Raw genomic sequence first — 8,592 nt, forward strand, 5'->3', positions numbered from 1 at the left:
TTACTCAGGTGACCAATTGTTATTTTTCTTTTTCCACCATTGTGCAACATGCATCATTTGTCGGTAGTAAACTTTTGAACATTTTCACTTCTCTAAAGCCACTGTACCAAATTCAACCAGAGATCATAAAATTCATAATTTCATGATCCCTGCCCCCTCAGACCTGAGATGCAAGTCTAAAAAAAACTATCAAATTCACAGCTGTCTTTAAAAAGCCTTTTTAGCTCACCTCAACGAAATTTGGGGAGCTTATGCAATACCCTCGGCCTCGGCGTCGGTGTCCCAGGTTAAGGTTAAGTTTTTTGGAGCAGTTTTCTTTTTAAGTACTTTTATGTCCTATATTGATTAGACATGCATGGAAGGTGCTTCTGATGTGTTTCATTGTACCAGCCAAAGTTTCAGATGCTGCAATTTCAGCAGAGGAATGACCAGGTTAATGTTTTTGGAGCAGGTTAACATTTTTGGTGCAGTTTTTGGTGTAGGTCTCATTTCCAAGGAACTATAAGCCCTATGTTGACCAAACTTGCATGGATGATACATCTAAGGCATACTACCAGGCTTGCTTCTGATGCTGAATCTGACCTACATTTGCCGCATGAGTGAACAGGTTAAAGTTTTTGGTGCAGGTCTCACTTCCAAGTAACTATAAGCCCTACAATGACCAAACTTGCATGGATGATACATCTAAGGATGCACACTACCGGGCTTGCTTTGGATGCTGAATCTGACCTACATTTTCCGGATGAGTGAACAGGTTAAAGTTTTTGATGCAGGTTTCATTTCCAAGTTACTATGAGCCCTATAATGACAAAACTTGCATGGATGGCACATCTTAGTATGCATACTACCAGATTTGCTTCGGATGCTGAACCTGACCTACATTTTCCGGAAGAGTGAACAGGTTAAAGTTTTTGATGCAGGTTTCATTTCCAAGTTACTATGAGCCCTACAATGACCAAACTTGCATGGATGGTACATCTTAGGATGCATACTACCAGACTTGCTTCGGATGCTGAATCTGACCTACATTTTCCGGATGAGTAAACGGGTTATAGTTTTTGGTGCAGGATTCATTTCCAAGTAACTATGAGCTCTTTAATGACCAAACTTGCATGGATGATACATCTAAGGATGCATTCTACCAGGCTGGCTTCGGATGCTGAATCTGACCTACATTTTCTGGATGAGTGAAGATGTTAAATTTTTATGCAGGTTTCATTTCCAAGTAACTATGTGCCCTATCTTGTGCAAACCTTCTTGGATGATACATCTTAGGATGCACACTAATGGACTTACTTCGGATGCTGAATTCGACACACATTTTCCAGGTAATGGACCTGGTTATGGGTGCAGGTCTATTACCAAGAAACTGTAAGGCTTATATAAACCAAACTTGCACAAATGATGCATCAAGGGGATGAAAACTCTCAAACTTGCTTCAGATGCTGGATTTTAATTACGTTTTCATGATGAAGAACTAGTTTGAAGTTTTTATATAGGTCTATTCCAAAGTATCGGAACAAAATTGCAAAAAAATTGTATTTTTGGATGTACACTCTTTGTTGGGTAGTTGTGTGACTTTGCCTTACTTACAGACAACATTCGTTGAGGTGAGCTCTGTAATCTCTGATTAGCTATGTTTTTTCATGGACATTAAGCAGTAAACCTGCATGATTTTAAAAATGGAACATTTTACCAAATTTTAAAATTCTTGTCTCAAGGGGTTTAGGAGATAATTTTCTCAAATGCAAGTTAAACTCAAAGGTCAAGGTCAAAAAGTCAACATTGTTGATATCCAAAGGAAGGTCTTGTCACAAGGAATACACTTGTGAAATATGAAAGCCTTAGATCTAACGGTTTTAAAGTTATGGCCAAGGTTAATTTTTTTTTAAAGGGGGTCAAACTCAAAGTCAAAGTCAAAAATATTAATACCCACTGAAAGGACTTGTCACAATGAATACACATATGAAGTACCGTATAAGCAGAATTTTTAGCGAGGAGTTAATTTTTGCATTATTAGCGAGGGTGCCAAGATCGCTAAAATTGTATATCACTAAAAATTAATTGTGCTTTATTTGTAATGGCTTCTTTAGTGAGCTTTTTAAAATCGCTAAAATAACATCTTGCTATAAATAAATATCAATTTTTAAGGACAAATCGCTTATACGGTATGAAAATCCTAGCACCAACTGTTCAAAATTTATGACTAGATAAAAGCATATTTTTTTGTAAAAGTGGATCACACTCCAAAGTCAAAAGGTGGTACTCCAAGAAAGGTCTTGTCAAATTGTTGATATCCAAAGGAAGTTCTTATCACAAGGAATATGCCTGTGAAATATGAAAGCCAATAGCCCTACCCAGTTATGAGCAAGGTTAAAGTTAAACAGACAAATGGACAGGGCAAAACTATATGTCTCTGACTCTTTGATTATGAGGCCATGAAAACGAGAAAATAAACCTAAAAATCTAAAGATAAACAGGACCAATGTGTTTCAGGTGAGCTTTGTAGCCCATGAGTCTCTTGTTTGCTATCAATTTCAAAACCTAGGCCCATAATTACTTACCTTTACCTGTTCAGTACTGAGGGCTCACGGCAGGTATGACCAGTCTACAGGGAATGCTTTCTCCTCTAAGACACTTGATTCCACCAATGGTGTTTCAACGGGTCCGTGTTTTTATTTTTTTTGCCCGGTTCATTTTTCGTATTGTTTACAGCATTTGGCACTGGTTACTCTTCGTTTTCTTAAATTTTTTTTCTATTAATATGACAAGTAAAACAGTATACTTATAATGATGCAATGAGAAGATAATTACTGCACTGAATATTACACCGAATTTACTTGATCAGCACAAAACTCGCAAGGATAGACACTTTTATATGACCAAAATATAACTCGTGAGAATTTCTACTCGGGAAAACAAACAACTGTCAAGAAAAATGCTGTCAAAGGACTACGACCGCAAGTGCCTTTTTTTCCATATAATTAAATTTACCTTGAACGAAATAGTCTTTTTTCTCTGCCTGGAATATTTGTAAAGCAAGTATGAGGTTGAGGTCAAAGTTCACTCAAAGTGTGACTAGATTTCTAATTGACCACCAATAAGTCTACTTTGATCGACATATCGGTATTCCTGTATAAAACATCACCCTTCAGGAGCATCTAAGTCGTAAATATACTTTGTTCGACGTATCGGTATTCTTTTATAAAACATCACCCTTCAGGAGCACCTAAGTCGTAAATATATCTGTTCATCTTGTTCCGTCGGTGTATTAATATATTAACAGAGTTGTTTTATTTCAGACCTTTTAAATAAATAAATAATATAGTTACCCTTCCTGGTTGAAAAGCAGATATCCTTATTCGGTATACTTTGTTCTTTTATGTTGTGGCTATGTTGATTAAAAACATTAATTAAATACACCATCCTCAAACCGTGAGTATCAATATCGGGTTGGAACTCTTTTAACATATACGTTAATACGTCAAGAGATCTATACCTGCTGTAATTAAAGAAATCGTGTCCATGAGATACATGTACATATACATGTTTCTCAAGTTTTTTTTGTGCAAGCAGAATTTTTTTCTTGTTCTTGATTAGATTGTGCATATGACTAGGCTTGGTTTCATTTCATATATACAACACGAATGACGAGGGTGTTAGATTTAATCCAAAAATACATATCTTTTTCTTATTGTGGAGATCACATTACTTGTCATTGTCGGTAACCCACGGTCTGTCAGGCTTCTCCTACCTCCAAACTCACGATGGTTCTTACTTCTTATAGAAAAGTACTTTAAAGCAACGCGTGGTAGAAATTCTGGAGAACATACCACTTCATTCAGCTTGAAAATTACTATCTTTACCAAACAAAATGACTAAGAAAATAAGAAATATTGGGAGATTACCAAAAACAGGCATTCTGAGAGTACTGCCATATAGCAATACTAGTCCCCTACCGTCAATTGTAATCTTGTTCCCATTAAAATTAAAAGTGCTGTTATTCCTTCAAAATTCGTCGACGCGGAACGAAATTCAAACTGATTCAAACATCTACAATCCATTAAGATAATGTTGCATAACAAAAATCAACTCAATATGCGCAAGTGTTTAGGAAAAAATGTGGAAGACTTTTAAAAAGAGAAAAAGGTCCCAATTTCGTCAAAATTCAATAAAGCGAAACGAAATGCAAACCTGATCTGTTACTATTAAGGATACACTCACATACCAGAAATCAGCTCAGAATGTTCAAGCGTTTAAAAAAATGCTGAAAACCAAGTGGGTCAAACTGACAGACAGACGGATGGACGGACGGATGAGGAGGAAACATCACAGGCACTTGACGTTACCTATGTTTCTTTTAATAAAAAAAAAATATACCCCCTACATTAGGTAGGGGTATACTTTGTTTATTATTATAAGAAAAATAAGTAACGTCAGGTGCCTGTGGGAAACACATAGTCCCCTCCGGAAGGGGACGAACAAATAAAGAAATAAATTATCGATGGTGCCGAGGTAAAAGAACTTTTAAAGAAAGTATTCAACATATTTGAAAGAAATTTCATTTAAAGCTGCTCAGGTCAGGTTGGGATGACACTGACAACCTGTCCAAACAAGCAGAAGAAGCAGCGGGACAAGGAAACGAGAGAACTGTATACGGTCACAAAGAAGCTTTCCAACAAGTTCCAGCAGACAGATAAGCCAGTGAAGAAGAACGGGAAACCTCTAAAAACAATAGAAGAACAATTGAAGAGGTGGGTAGAACACTTCGGAGAGCTATTAAACAGACCAAAACCAGAAAGACATCTTTACATAAAATCAGCCGATACAGACCTCCCGATCGACAAGACAACAAAGACAAGAAATAAGGAGAACAATTAACAACATTTAGAATAGAGAAGCGGTAGGGCCTGACAAGATACCAGCAGAAGCCATGGATGTTGGTATAGAGACAAACAGCTGTTGACATTCTATATAACCTTTTCAAGAATATCTAGGGGGAAGAGAACATTCCATGGAGGAATAAAAAGAGGTCATCCTTATTAAGCTGCCAAAGAAGTGAGATCTTAGGGACTGCAGTAATTACCGAGAAATATGCTCCCATCAGTGCCTGTCAAGGTCGATCCTTATCGAGAGGATGAAAGAAGCAGTGGACCCAAAGCTCCGTGACCAACAGGATTGTTTTAGACCTGACAAATTATGTGCTGACTAGATAGACAGTCTGCGCATCATCATTGAACAATCACGAGTGGAAGTCCCTTCTCTGTATCAACTTCATCGACTATGAAAAAACATTTAACAGCGTAGACCGAGAGACACTGTGGAAGATACTGAGACACTATGGAGTAATAGGGAAGCTAGTCTTCCTGATTCGTTATACCTACCGAGGCATGATATGCAGGGTTTCCCATGCTGGGCAGAGTTTCGAGGTCGAGATGTATGCTGTCACCATTTCTTTTTCATTTGGTCATTGACTGGATCATGAGGACTTCCACGTCAGACAGGAATCGTGATATACAGTAGACACTCCTGACGCAACTGGATGATTTAGACTTTGCCGATGACCTGGCTCTCCTTTGGCACAACCACTGTCAGATGCAAGATAAAACAACTCACCTTGCAACAACATCAGCAGGAACGGGACTCAAAATTAACGTGGTGAAAACAAAATTTTTGAAGATAAACACCGCTATCCAAACATCAGTCACAGTTGGTGGTGAGCCCATCAAAGAAGTTGACTCTTTGATCTAACAGGGTGGCACAGACCGCGACAGCAAGTCAAGAACTGGACAGGCAAGAACTGCATTCACCATGTTAAAGAACATCTGGGCCTCAAAGAACATACGTATATATTACCACCAAACTGCGGATCCTCAACTCTAATGTAAAGTCTGTCCTATTGCATGGTGCAGAGACATGGAGGTTGACAATCCTGCAGAAGATAAAGATAATTTACGAAACCTGTCTCAGGCACATCTTCAACATTCAATGGCCTGAAAGGATCTCGAATTAAGAACTATGGAAGAGAGCAGGACAGGAACCAATCTACGTACAAATAAGACAGAGGAAATGGGGCTGGATTGGACAAATACTCAAAAAGTCACCATTCAGCATCACACGCCAGGCCCTGACTTGGAACCCACAGAAGAGGAAGTCCAAGAAGCACATGGAGGCGTGACTTGGAGTCAGAAATAAAGGCACAGGACATGACCTGGCAGGATGCAGTAAAAGCAGCCCAGACTCGAGTTTTTTGGAGGACTGTTGTCGATGGCCCATATTCCTCACGGAACGGTAAGTCTAAGTAAGTAAGTAGGTCAGTAGAAACTCCCCCCCCCCCCCATTTTTTTTATTTTTTAGAGGAGGGGATGTATTCTGACGACTTTTTTAATCACAAGCCTCGAAGAATATAAGTATAATCTGTTTTCTACCAATAAGCGGTGGGCTAAAAGGATAAATTATAAATATCATTCAATTTTAAAGCCGCTTGGTCCGATTCTAATAGCTAAAAAATATATATAGTTTATCTTCTTGAAAAATAATTGTCCATAAATTATTTCAACTTTTGTCAAATTATATCCCCAAAGTCTTTTTCTTTTTAAAGATATTAAAATTCAAAAGTTAAAAAAATAATTTTTGTTAGGTCACACATTAAATAATCCTTTGTTGACATTTGTTGACATTTCGTGAAGTCACCTTCGAAAAATTAAATTTATCGCTTATGTGTAACTCAAATAATTTAAAACCAGTTCCTGGAAAGTTTTTGTGGAATAATGATGCAATAGAATCCTACACTAAAAATATTCACAGCAATCTATTCCAAATTAAATTTTCAGAATTTTTGAGGGATGAATTTTCTGATAGTGATTCCATTTCAAAAGCCTTCAGCTCAATACTTGTTGAATATATGCTAAACTTATTAAGAGAATAGGCATAAAAATTAAGAAAAAACTCACAGTCATGTTCTGATCTGAGAATTATAAAAAATTATGAAAAACTTGTAAACAAGTACCCTTTTAATGGAGAATATAGGAAAATGTTCTATACATACAAGGCAAAATACAGAAGATTATGTAAATTTGAGGAGCAAAATTACAGAAACACAATATGTAATGACATTAACAACAATATTAATAAAAATCCAAAGTCATTTGGAAATTCTCAATAAATTAGATAAAATCAATACTGGACAAATTTCATCTCATGATGTTCACCCTGAGGAATTTTATCAGTTTTTTAAAAAACTTAACAAAGCTGACAACAATCACAATAATTTTCATAAAAGTATAATAGATAAATTTCATGTCTTGAAAGAAAAACTACATCATAACCATTTCCTTGAACCAGAAATTACTGTTGCTGAAATAAGGAATGCCCTTAAATCCCTGAAAAATGGAAAGTTTTTTCTATAGTTTTCAAATGAAATGTTAAAAAATGGGGGATTGTTGCTGAAATAAATTATTTAACTTTATACTTAATTCTGGTATATTCCCAAAAAGTTGGAATGAGAGCTACATAGCTTTCGGGTAATAGGCTTGATCCTAATAACTACCGAGGTATATCATTCAAATCTAGGAAAACTTTTCAACAGAATAATACATACTAGGCTACTTGAATTTGTAAACTCTGCATCACTGATAAGTGAAAACCAAATTGGATTCAAGGAAAATTGTAGAACATCAGACCATTTATTCTCAATAAAAACAATAATTGATCACTACAAAAACAAAAAATGCTGCTTTTATTGATTTAGAAAAGCATTTGACACCATAACTTTTGATTATAAAGTTGAAGCTAATATTTTCAAAAAATGTTCAATATTTTATTTTCAATGTAGTATTCAAATTTTTGTGGATTAAGTGATGTATTCAATTCTGAGTGTGTGTCAAACAAATTTGCCCCACACTTTTTAATGTTTTTATTGATGGTATTTCATGACTACTTTGTACAAGTAAAAAATGCATGTAAATTGTCTTTATATGCTGATGATATTGCCATAACTTTTGAAAGCAAAAGCGGTTTACAGGACCAGTTTGATATTTCACATATTTAACTTTGGACAACTCCAAGTTAATGTAGATAAATCTAAAGTTATGATATTTAACTCTTGACCTCAAGGAAATGAATTTAGTTTTAATGGTAATGCAATACAAAAAAAACTGTTATTTATATTATTGAAATGTAATAATTTTTGCAAAGCTGTGCTTATTGAAAAGGCCAGGCATGTTTTAAAATGAAAAGAATTATTGGATTTGATATGTAAACTTTTAGAAAAACTTTTGATGCTATTGTACTTCCAGTTCTTCTCTATTGTAGTGAAATATGGATGCCAAAGATATTTCAAATGTTGAAAATTTTCCTTATCATTAAAGACACCTTGACCTTCCAATGAGTTTTTAACTACTTTTTTAAAATTATCAAACCTTGGTCACTGAAAACTTCTGATTCTTTGGCCTTTAAACTTTACCAAGGACTTTTATATTTCACACATTATTTTTCTCTTGATAAGGCAACACCTTACAAAATTGGACCTTTTACCAAACCAACAACTTTCAAAAATCTTTGGAAAACCTTGACCTTGGAGTATTCAGGAAA

The sequence above is a fragment of the Saccostrea cucullata genome, unplaced genomic scaffold (genome assembly GCF_032062105.1).
Source record: "Saccostrea cucullata isolate Sc308-1 unplaced genomic scaffold, CSIRO_AGI_Scuc_v1 ctg1198, whole genome shotgun sequence".
Classification (NCBI taxonomy): domain Eukaryota; kingdom Metazoa; phylum Mollusca; class Bivalvia; order Ostreida; family Ostreidae; genus Saccostrea; species Saccostrea cuccullata.